The 12559-nt window shown below is 42.4% G+C and overlaps 1 protein-coding gene across 3 annotated transcripts in view; it reads left to right on the top strand.

The window, feature by feature from the left end:
• Alg9 (ALG9 alpha-1,2-mannosyltransferase) overlaps positions 1-12559 on the top strand; it is a 55117-nt gene that overhangs the window by 30049 nt on the left and 12509 nt on the right. The window lies entirely within an intron of this gene.

Below are 12559 nucleotides of genomic sequence, written 5' to 3'. Positions count from 1 at the left end.
GTCTCACGGCCTTTCCTGCCTGGCTGGCTTCGAACCGTGATCTTCAGATCTCAGCCTCCTGAGTAGCTAGGATTACAGGCATGAGCCACCTGCACCTAGCTTGCTTTTGTTCTTTACTGGCCCAGTTTTTCCCATTTAATAGAGCAAATTATAAATTAGGATGGGCATTTAAGGTATCAAGTCTAAGATGTTTCCATTTTATAGGCCAGGGAAGAGTGGCTCAGAGTGATGGTAGATTAACAAAGGTTAGCGCTAGCAGAAACTTGATTTCAGGACTTACCAGTATTCTTTCTATGCCACCTCATCTCTAAGTTTTGGTGTGATAGTGAATCATTCTCTGATGTAAAAGGCTGACTAGACATGTGTAACTTAACATTAATTTTGCAGTGCTGGGGATTGAACCCCAGGTCTTGCCATGCTAGGCAGGTGTGCCCCCACTGGAACCACGCTCCCAGCCCTTTTGTTTTTGTTTTCTTTTTGAAGACATGGGCTGCTCTGTTTGCCTGGGCTAGTCTGAAACTGGGAATCCTCCTGCCTTTCTTTCTGAGTAGCTAGGATTAAAGCCTTGGGCTTTGAGTTTTTATTATGTATACAAAATCCTTAACGTAGCTGTAAAGGGTTTCAATTCAACATGTCAGTTGATGAGACCACTAGCCTTGAGCATAAAACCTCTGGGACAGTGCACAGTCCCTGATTCAGGCCCCCATGACTGTCCCCCCCAAAATTAATTTCCTAAAATCATCATATTGGCATTTAGAAATCAATTGATTTTTTTAAATGCTCTCTAGTGATTGAATAGCCAAAAAATGTTACTTGTGAGTTCACATTTTAACAGTACCATAATCTTTTTTTGGTCTGGATTTAAACATTCATTTAACAAATATGTATTTAGCAAGGCTGTATGTGGGACAGAAAAACTGTAAGACCGTCTGTGCCTCCTGGTGACAACTACTTTTTAGAATTTAGTTGGATGGAGCCCCTCTAAAGGAAGAAATGAAAAGCCAGAGAAATACTTGAGCCCTTTCTCTTATAAAAGCTCCCTCCCAGCCCCGTGTTCTGATTTCAGTAAAGGACTGCATCATAGGAAGGCACTGATGGGTGTCTGGCGCGTGGTGCGATGCCAGGAGCACTGACTAGGAGGAAGAGTGTGACTCTTGTCTGGAGTTGAGAAATTTGTATTTTCGTTTTAAATGTCTGGGAATTCCAAAGACTGTACTTTTTTTTTTTTTGCATCCTTTTCTCATTTGTAGTAAGTACATTTGAAATCCAGTTGGAGTATTTATGTTGCAGATTATTCCATTACTTTCCTGCTCATAAATATTTTAGGGTGGCAGAGTGTACCTTGAGACATGATTCCTGGGCCCTGAGATCTCATGACGGGAGACAAGCTCTACCTGCCGCCGCTTTCCAAAGGAGGAGTGTCTGCCCTGCTGGTGTTGAGTGTTGGGAAATTTTTAATGCAGACTCCAACTCTGACAGTTTCTGTTCCCGCTGAAGAGAAAAAGCCATGACAATACTTGTTTCATTACATTCAGCTCTCCTTAGCTCCCTCCTCCCCCAAGAAAATGCACACATATTATTATTCGTAACTTGATCTCTGTTCCAGGCTCTTTGTGGATTGAGAACTGGTGGTTTTGTTTACACTTGTGGTGTCATTGTCATTCTTAGCATACGTTTATTGCTGGGTAAGGCTGATGGTTAGGGGGCTGGGAATGTGGCTTAGTGGTAGAGTGCTTGCCTAGCATGCATGAAGCCCTGGGTTCGATTCCTCAGCACCACATAAACAGAAAAGTCTGGGAGTGACTCAAGTGATAGAGCACTAGCCTTGAGCAAAAAGAAGCCAGGGACAGTGCTTAATTAGGCCCTGAGTTCAAGCCCTAGGACTGGCAATGACTTGACTGGTTAGTAAAGTCATTTGGATTTCCCAATCACTATTTTTTTCTGTGGGTTAGAGGTGCTTATGTGTGCTTCTACAGAGCTTCTAGTGGCCTAGGAGAAATTGAAGGAAATTACATTTCTTTCCAAATGAGTCTTGAATGCTTATGTTTTACAAAATTTCAAACGGAGGCATATTTTTAACTTCGACAGCTGGCTGATATGTAGCCTGTGACTAATGACATGAAATACATTTTTGTTTCATGCTTATGTGTTAATGTCGCACTATAATTTTGTCATTTTTGATGTAAGAATGATTTAAATCTGAAAAAAAATTTAAAAAATTAGCTCTTTGGTTATACTTAAGGCAGATTTAAATCTAGTGCCTTGATTTTTGAATTGTAGATGATGTGGACATGGCGAGTGTCTCAAATTCTGGCAGCATGAAATTCTCTTAAAATTGAGACAGGGAACTTTTTTTTTTTTTCTGCTTCACATTCAGCTAGTATCCCTTTATCCTTTAGGAGATTACTGGTGTCACCGGGGTTTTAAACTGAGAAATTTCAAACTAAAGTATATATAATATACACATGCACATGTTACATTCAGTAGAACGGCACATATGGTTTATGTGACATACAATATATACGACATATCAAATAGAGCGGTATATATAGTATGTCAAGATTTTGTAAGGAAAGATCAATTTGCAGAGGAAAAGATCTGACAGGTTGCTGGCAATTTCTTTCTTTTAAAAGTACTTCTTTGTCAGGCACTGGAAGTTTACACCTGTGTCCTTTCCACTCAGGAGACTGAGATCTGAGAACTGCAGTTCAAAGCCAACCTAGGCAGGAAAGTCCATGAGACTCTCGTCTCCAATAAACTACTCAGAAAAAGCCAGAAATGACGCTGTGGCTCAAGTGGTAGAGCTCTAGCCTTGAGCAGTAGAAAAGGCAAGTCGACTATGTTAAACTCATCCAGGCAGGAGAGGATTTAAAGGACTACCTAAAAGTTTAAGTAAAGCCAGGTGTGTGGCACCCATCTGTAATTCCAGCACTTAGGAGGCCAAGGCAAAAGGGTTGTGAATTTGAGACCAGTGTGAGTTACACAGGAGATGGTACTGCAAGAAGCAAACCACAGTAAATAAGATAGCATTCATTTGCCTGTTGTTGGAGTTTGAACAAAACCCCATGTGTCCAGTAAGCATGCTAGAGGATACTAGCTCAGTCCAGCAGTCTGCGTCACTGGGCTGCTTCCTTTCCTTCTTCATCATTTTAAAATGTTCTCACCGGAATTCCTCCTGCTTCAGCTGCCTGGGTGTTGGGATTACAGGTTGTACCACTCCTGGACCAGTAGATGACTTTTAAAGAGGTTTTATGAAAATATTCAAGTGGTCTTTCATTTGCTTTCCTTACAGAAAGGTCTCTCTGAAACCTGTTAATGATGGAAATAGGGTAATTAGGACCCAAACACTACTGTAATTTTTCAAGCTCTGATTAAACTTGAGGTTACAAGTTCCCGGAGAACAGAGATCATTGATGCCTGGCTTTCTTCTATCATTTGTTTCTGATGGGAATTGGCAGAGGGTCGAGTTTGGCACACTTGCCTCTTAGATGGCTCCCTATCCAGTGTGATACATTGCATGAAGATGGAAAGCGTCTCCGCTATGTTAGGTCTATTTCACACAGATGCTTCTAAATTCCCCAGTGAGTGTCATTTATGGCAACCAAAGTCTGGGAAGATGGCTCAGTAGTAAGATCTTACCTATCATGCTTTTCGATTCCAAGATTTATTTCCCTTTTAGTTTTAATTTTTTTCAAGATCGCTATTTCTGCTGAATTTGTTATTCAAATCTTAAGTTAACCTCCCTCTCCTTTCTCTTTCTTATTCTCTTCCTTCCTCTTGCCCCCTTCCCCCGCCCTCCTTCCACTCCTCCTTCTCTCCCTTTTCCCACTTCCTCCTCTTCCTCTTCCTTTTCCTCTTCCTCTACCTCTGCCTCTACCTTTTTCTTCTTTGGTTAATTCTGAAAGGAGTTTCAGGGACTTTTTTGTTTGAGCTGGTTTTGAACTGATATCCCCAAATCTCAGCCTCCTGAGTAGCTAGCATTACATATGTCAGCCCTAGTGCCCTTTGATGTTTTTTGTTTGTTCCTTTGCTTTTGTTTTTTGCTAATACTGGGGCTTGAACTCAGCCTGGGCACTGTCCCTGAGTGTCTTTTGCTCAAGGCTAGCACTCTACCACTTGAGCCACAGCGCCCCTTGCAGCATTTTCTGTTTGTGTTGCTGAGGAATCAAACCCAGGGCTTCATGCATGCTAGACCAGCCATGAGTGCCCTTTGAATTGACTTTTTTTTTTTTTGGCCAGTCCTGGGCCTTGAACTCAGGGCTAAGGTGCTATCTCTGAGCCTCTTTGTGCTCAAGGCTAGCACTCTACCACTTGAGCCAGAATGCCACTTCCTGCTTTTTCTGAGTAGTTTTTGGAGATGAATCTCACAGACTTCCTTGCCCGGGCTGGCTTCAAACAATGGTCCTCAGATCTCAGCCTCCTCAGTAGCTAGATGACAGGTGTGAACCACCAGCACCTGGTGTGAGTTGACTTCTTGGTACGTCTGTTTCTTTATATTCTTTCTGAGATCTGTTGTTTACTTTTGGAATCAAACATTTGAGTTCTTTAATCATTTTACTATCTTTTGATATGGTTATTGAAGAGTTGTGAATTTTTGGAGTCATGTTACCTTGCTTTTTCATAGTTCTTGTTCTTTTTTATGATTATGCATGTTAGAGTAGATATCCCTTCCAGTTTTATGGGGGTTCTTTTGTTTGTTAGTTGACCAGTTTTCTTGAGGTCTCAATCCTCATTAGCACTCTGGGAGAGAAAAAGAAAGCAGACTGCAGTAACAAGAACACAAAAGCAAACCAGATAGTTATAGATATCATAAAAACCTTTGGAAACAACACCTACATCCATAACAAGGACTGAAAAGAAAGAAGGCAAATGATAAAGTAATGAAGATAGGAATATTAATAATAAAGTGATAAGAGAAGTAAGGCCAGAAAAAAAGAGAGAGAGAGAGAGAGAAGCAGCAAGATAGGAACTTGAGGGAAAGTCTATGAGAAATAATAGGGGAAAACAAAATAGATATAAAGCAACAAAAGAAAAGGCCAGTAGGGTAGTTCCTGTCTGCTGAGAGATGGAGGAGAGAGGTGCTCTGCCTTTTTTCCCCCAGACGTCTTGTTTTGAAGTTCACTGTGTGTGGGAGAGGGGAGCAGTGACTCATTTTCTGTCTCGAGTCCTAACAAGTCAAACCTGAAAGAGGTGTGAGGAGGCTGAGCCCTGTTCCGCCTTGCCCAGGGCGAAGCGGGGCTGCTGTCCATACGTGCCAGCGATGCCCCTGTATGGGCCTGGCACTGCGGGGTGCAGGAGCTGCCTCCCACTGCTTCTGCAGGTCGAGTACATACATGGGTGTCTGTTAATGGCCCCCACTGCTTTGTCAGTGCATGCAGTTGTGTGGGATAAGCCCGAGCAGTAGCTTTTATTTCCGCCAAATGTCTCTGGGACTCCGGGTGGAGAAGACAAGCAGACAAAAGCAGGCTGCTGTTGGCAGTGGTCCTGCCTGCCCTGGCCATGCCAGCCTCTGTCCCAGTCCCCTCTTGTGATTACAGGCTGGTCTGATTGCTTTTCCAGACGTCAGGTCACTGTTCCCAGATGACTGTGTCCCCGGTTTCATTTCTTCCAGTTGTACAGACTTGTGTCTGTGAATCTGTGTGCAGAGTCACCGCCAGTTTCCTGGGCCACACAGCCTCTTGGTATGGTTGCTTTGAAGTATGGAGGCTTTGGGGATTTGGAAACAAAGTGTATTCAGGGGCCTCCAATTTCTACCAGCCCTACATTTCCATATTCAGATCCCTCGGAGGCTAATTCCCCATCACAGCCCCAGAGAGCAAGCTAGGAGATGCAGCACCCTGACCAGCACCTGCGTGCTGCGCGAACTGCAGATTTGGGATCTTAGACTCATTTGATAGAGGCCAGCTGCTGCAGCTGTGAGCTCACAGAGGCTTTCCTTCTTTCCCTTGCTTAAAGCCCCTGCTGTAGTGCCATGTTGGCAAGTGCTGGTGTTAGGGTGCTTTGTTTTACAGATCTGAAGTGGAATATTGCTGGAACTCATTTGATTCTGTCTGCTGTTTACTGTGTCACTCCTATGCCTTTCCACACCATCCACCTCTCTCTGCAGTCAGTCATGCAGTTCGCCTTCTATTTCCGCCTCAGAGAGATGCAAGAAGTGTGGATACCTCTACCATCTTTCCTCCCTTAAGTCATACCTTTTATATGAATTAAGAACTTGTAGCATTGAAGCTCTGAAAACTTAGAGAATTTTTCAGGCATGCAGACCTACAAAAATTCTCTACTCTTATCCCATATATGATAACACCAGGCACTAATGGTTCATGCCTGTAATTCTTGCTAGTAGGGAGGTAGAGATCAGGAGGATAGATGTGTGAGGTTAGTCTTGAACTAGGCAAATGTTCTACCGCTGAAGCTATATCCCCAGCCCAGTGTCGTTGTAGTCTGTCTGTCTCTCTAGAGATAATGTCTTGCTGTGTATCCCACATTGGCCTGGAACTCAAAGTGTATCCCAGGCTTCTCCTGCCCTAGCCTCCCAAGTGCTGGATTTCCATGTCTGTGCTTCTAAACAAGAAAAGATTAAGAGAATAGAATGAGTGTCATTTAGAATGAGTGTCATTTATGACAAATATGTATCTTCAGGTTTGTTCAATGTTAAAAAAAAAAAGACAGGATTTTTTTTTTAGCAGTACTGAAATTTGAACTCAGGGGTGTTCTACCACTTGAACCATGCCCCTGGTCCTTTTTTATTTTGTTTTAATGTAGGGTTTCATGTAAGCCCTCATTTTTTTCTGCCTGGGGCCAGCCTCAGACTACAATCCTCTTACCTAAGGCCTCCTAAGAACTCGATCTTTTCCTATCTTTGTATCTAGATTTCCTGGGATTAGAGGTGTCAGCCATACCGTGTAAGTCCATATGCAGTAGAATATTTTTTCTTTATTTTATTTTAATTTTTTAGTTCTGGGCATTGAAGCAGTAAGCATACAGAGCAAATGCTATCTGTACCACTGAGCTGAATTTTTGTATTAACATATTATGGCTAAAAGAGTCAACAGGTACCATCTCAGAAGCATTCTTTATATGCAAGAGGTTCTGTAAGATGCAGAACTGGATTTAATTCTCTCTGATATTTTCTCTGTGAACTGAGAAAAGCAAGAAATATCTATTGGGGCTTTGGATTAATATATGGTTTGAATATATCCCCCCCCCCCCCCCCCAAAGAAACTCATCTTGGCTAAGTAGCCATCAGGCTAGCTAGGGCCGGGGGCCAGGGGCGGTCCTCTCCCTCCCTTCCTTCCTCTCTCTCCCCCTCCTTCCTTCCTCTCTCTCCCCCTCTTTCCTCCTCCCCCTCTTGGGCTCCTTTCTGAAGCTGCATACTCAGGTGGAAGAGGATGACCTTCCCTGATAGAAAAATGTTACGTGAGTAGCTGCTGTGCTTCTCTGTTAGTGCCACCAAGCAAGCTCTCCCAAAGGCTCCGATTGTCAGAGGCATGCCAGGTACGGAGTCAGGCACCAGGGAGACCTAACCCCTGCTCTCATGAAGTTTATAAGTGCTTAGGGGTAGAAAGCCTGGGCCTTCTCATGGTAGTTATTCAAAAAAGGAGAAAATATATGATCAATCAGATTTTATTTTGTGCTTGGAAAACAGATAGCCTTCCTAAAATTGAACATGAAACCATAAAAGCATATGTCCAAAAGAAAAGGAGAGCATGTGTCAACCATTATTGCTCTTGGCCAGCCTCAGTGTCACGTTTTCCTTAGCTATGGGTAAAGTGTCCAAGGAGTTTTTTTCCGCTTTAATCTTTGCCTGGCCTTAGAGGCCAGGACAAACAACTTTGACTGATCTTCCACATTTTCCTCTTCAACTCACATGAGAGTTTCTTTTTACTATGGTTGTTTACCCAAGAATCTTGAGTGACATCTGAGCAGTCAGATCTGCCTTCTCCATGGAGATCGTTTCTCTGTGATTGATGTTCCCTGAACTTCACGTCGGCCCTCTCGGGGATCTCTATTTTTACAGCTATGTGCGTCACTGTCATTTCCAGCTGATGGGTACCTGAATGCAAGTGCACATCCTTCCTGTTTAGGGACTTGCTGGGCTTGGCTCTGGCAGCTGGGTAGACAGCAGGGGATGTCACCAAGAAAGAGAGGGCGGACTGTTAATTCATTCCTTGTCCTCACACAACATTCTCGTCATGATAAACTAACTTGATGCAATTGTTGAGCCCATTCCTGTTCAGTCTTCAGCCTCCTCATAGCCCTTCTGTTTAAAGTCTGCTCTCCTCCCTGCTTTTCAGTATGGTGAACTGCCCTGTGTCTACCTCCTTTCCTCTAGCAATCCCTCCTGTTCTTGCATCTTCTATCTCTTTTTGAAGCTAGATTTTTAATTCATTTATTTTTGTGTAGTGTCTTGCTGCATAGCACCCAAATTCAGGATCTTTCTGTCTCTGTTTCCTGAGTGCTAGCTAGGATTACAGGCATGGCACCATGTCTGGTCCTCCCAAAGCTTTGGCGGTGGTATTTTGGTTACTTTCTGTTCCCTTCTCTCTCTTTTCATACTCTCGCACTTGGCCTTCCCTCCTTCATTTCTGTACAGTGTTTTTCATGCATTCTGTGTCCACTTTGTTAGACTTACTTAGCACCTGCTGTGTGCTTTGTACTTTGGTAGGCTTCTGGAATATAAAATGGATACCTTCTATGAAGTTTGAAATGAATTTCTCAGTTACTGTAGATTGTAACTATTAAATGTTTTGAGAAGTCCTAGCTGCTCTGAGAATGTGTTTTCTGGGGACCTGTCCTAATTTAAGCAGTCAGGGAAGTCTTTGCTAAGGAAGTCATTTTTAGGTAAAATCTGAAGGATAAGTAACAGTTTGTGTGGTAGCCGCAGACTGTTCTAGAAGCTAACTCCTTGCTCTCAGTGTTGGTTCTGGCCACACTGACCTTCTTTCAATTGGTTACATGCATCATGCTGCCTCTCGCCTCCGTCTGTAAGATAGTTACCGTCTTTTCATTTCGCTTATTTAGCATCATCTTACATGATCATATGTACATAGCTATTGAGCTATTATGATCCTCTTCTAGGACTATCCTAGACATATACTAATTATTACCAATGAGGGAAACCGTGGAGTCTTTTGGGTCTGGCTTAGTTCTCTATTTCTGGCTTTTTGATTGTTGTTGGGAGATAACAGTGTCACTGACTTATGTGGCTGGCTTTGAATGGCAGTTTTCATATCTCAGCCTCCTGAGTAATTAGGATTTACAGGCATGAGCCACTGGCGGCAGCTCGGGGCTCTTTACTACCAATTAAACTCTCACATTTCACAAAGCTGGTCAAATATTCCTCCTGATTTTTAGCTATTTGTATAATCCTTTACTGTTTGGCAGTTCTATTTCATCTCATTTAATTCTTGTTGTAACTTTTTGAAGTAAGTGTTTAAGCTACAGAAGAAGTAAGTAGCCAAGGGATAAATAAGAAGAGCTGGTTTATGACAGAATCCAGACTTTGTCAAGGTCTGCTGACTTAAAACTCCTTTTCTAATCACCTTATTTTTCCTCTAAAGAAGAACTTGTCCTAAGTCATCCCATACCAGTGTTTTCTGAAAGACTTTGTCCATATGCACTTTAATTTTCAGCAGTTGCTTCCCAAAGGATGAAATAGAAGTTACATTTTAATGAATTAGTATCTCAATTAATATGATTTTGCTCTAGTATCTAAGACCTGTATTGAAATTTTCAATGGAACTTAGGGATAATGTGATGAGTAAACCCTAAGATGACCAGTAGAATTAGGTATAACTCGTTAACCACCCACATCTGCGGAAGACTGTGCTCAATACCTAATCTCACTGTGAGACTGGTATTGCTCCTGTCTAGAAAAGGCCAGGCTGAGGTCAGGAATTGAAACCAAGGGCCCACCTGAGACTATAAGAATTTCCTTTTTTGCTCATTCTGTTTAATAGAGCTTTTAAAAACTTGCTTCATGTTCTTCCAGTGCTTGGGAGCTTCACAGTGGGTGTTTAGGCAAAAAAGGCTACTTCCTGAAGTGTTTATGCAGAGCGTCATTTTTAGAGAGTTCTGTGGAATGGAATTGGGTCTGACGTCAATGCTCAGTGTGCTTTCTCCCCCCTGGAGGAATAGCCCATATGTAGAGACAGATGTGAGACTGAGGTCTTTTTTACAAACGATGCTGGCAGAGAGACTGGGAACACTGCTGAGCGGCGGGAGCTGGGAAAGAACAGAGCTTACTCTGAGCTGCCAATGACCATGCTGCTCTCACCGCACTGAAGCAAAAGCTCTCCAGTCATGCACAACCTATAAACCTAAATATTTGTAAAATGTAAATATAAAATAAATCAACAACAATTATAATAAGAGACAGTGCCTGCGTAAACCACCACCCCGGGTCAAATAATAGAACATTCCCAGCACCCAAACTTTCCCAGGAATTGTGTTGGATCGTGCTCATGTCCCCCTTTCGGAGGCATTCTGCTGACTTAAATGGTAATCATATTTTGGCTTTTGACATACCATTTTTTACATGCATCCCTAAGTGATGAAGGTTAGTTTTGCTTGAATTATGTTGTATTTATTTTTTGTGTGTTTAATCCTAATCTTTCACTCAATATTTTGATAATTACATATTTATAGCGATAGTTCTCTCGTAAGTATGTAGTTTTTCTTTGTATGGCTGTGTCACTATTTATTATTTTACTGTTAATGAATGTTCAGCTTTTTCCAATCTGGGACAACTATAAATAATATCACTTAGGATGTTCTTGAACTTGTATTTTGCTGCAGGCATTTCTGTTATACTTTAGGGTGAACCATAGGAAATGGCCTACTCTGTAGGTTTAGATATTAAATCACTTCCTATGATTATTGCATCATAGGAATATATATGTTAAATTTTAGTAGATTCTACCAAATAGCTTTTTAAAGATTTTTGTACCAGGCTGGGGATATGGCCTAGTGGCAAGAGAGCTTGCCTCGTATACATGAGGCCCTGGGTTCGATTCCCCAGCACCACATATACAGAAAACGGCCAGAAGTGGCACTGTGGCTCAAGTGGCAGAGTGCTAGCCTTGAGCAAAAGGAAGCCAGGGACAGTGCTCAGGCCCTGAGTTCAAGGCCCAGGACTGGCCAAAAAAAAAAAAGAAAAGATTTTTGTACCAACTTAATCTCTTACTATACATGTATAATTGTTGTTTCACATTACTGCCAATATTTGGTATTGTAAGTTTTTCACTGTGACTTCATAATTGCTAATGAGATTGAATACAATTTGTTTTGGTCATTTAGAGGTCTTGTGAAGTACTTAAATAATCTGCCCTTTTTTATTGAGTGGTTTATCTTTATCTCATTGATTGGCAAGAGTTCGTTGTGTATTCTAGACATTAATCCCTGGTGGCTGAATGTGTGGCATAGGTCTGCTCTCCTCTTCTGTACTCATCTTTTCATGCCCTAGTGGTATCTTTGGGTGAAGATACTTTTTGTGTGTGTGTGTGGTGGTACTGGGATTTGGACTCTATATAATGCCTAGACAAGCACTCTTCTACTTCAGCCATGCTTCCAGATCAGATATTCTCATTTTTAATATAGTCAAATTTATCTTTTTTTTTCCGGTTCTGATGCTTGAACTCAGAAACAGTGTGGGAGTTGTCCCTGAGCTTCTTGTGCTCAAAGCTAGTGCTCTAGCACTTGCCATAGCTCCACTTTCAGTTTTGAGGGAGTTTATTAGAGATAAGGATCTCACAGAGTTTCCATCCTGGGCTGGCTTTGAGCCATGATCCTCAGATCTCAGCTTCCCAGGATTACACTAGTAGCTAGGATTACAGGTGTGAGCCACCAGTGCCTGGCTCTCATTTCTTTTTTTTTTTTTTCTTTTTTTTGGCCAGTCCTGGGCCTTGGACTCAGGGCCTGAGCACTGTCCCTGGCTTCTTCCCGCTCAAGGCTAGCACTCTGCCACTTGAGCCACAGTGCCGCTTCTGGCCGTTTTCTGTATATGTGGTGCTGGGGAATCGAACCTAGGGCCTCGTGTATCCGAGGCAGGCACTCTTGCCACTAGGCTATATCCCCAGCCCCTCTCATTTCTTTTTTATAGTTAATGTTGTGTCTTGTTTAAAATGCCTTCTATCCTAAGCTCTGGAAGATGCTATATGTTATTTGCCAAGAGGCTTATCATTTTCTTTTGCACTTGTGTGTAGTCCAACTGAAAGAGACTTTAGTGTGTGCAGTGAGGTTGTATTTAGTCATGCCCTTTCAGTCTCTGGAGTAAAGGATGATACACTGGAAGCAGGAAATGATGAGCAGAAGACAGATTTTCCAGAGGTTGGTTGTGGACACAGCTTTTGGCTGCATGAGAGTGTGAGGCTAGAGGGACTTAACCCGAACTAGAACAAGACCACTTGGAGCTTGCCTACCTCTTTGAGCAAGTGTTTGCCCTGCCCTCCACGAGCCTTATATCTTGATGGTCTTACCAGAATGGAGAAAGCACTGGTATCCTTGTCAGAGGACTTGTATGTGTGTTCCTGTAAAACCTTGTAGACTTCATGGACTCACA

The sequence above is a fragment of the Perognathus longimembris genome, chromosome 3 (genome assembly GCF_023159225.1).
Source record: "Perognathus longimembris pacificus isolate PPM17 chromosome 3, ASM2315922v1, whole genome shotgun sequence".
NCBI classification, from domain to species: Eukaryota; Metazoa; Chordata; class Mammalia; order Rodentia; family Heteromyidae; genus Perognathus; species Perognathus longimembris.
The sequence above is the reverse complement of the archived record's forward strand: the minus strand, read 5'-3'. Positions and strand labels throughout refer to the sequence as shown.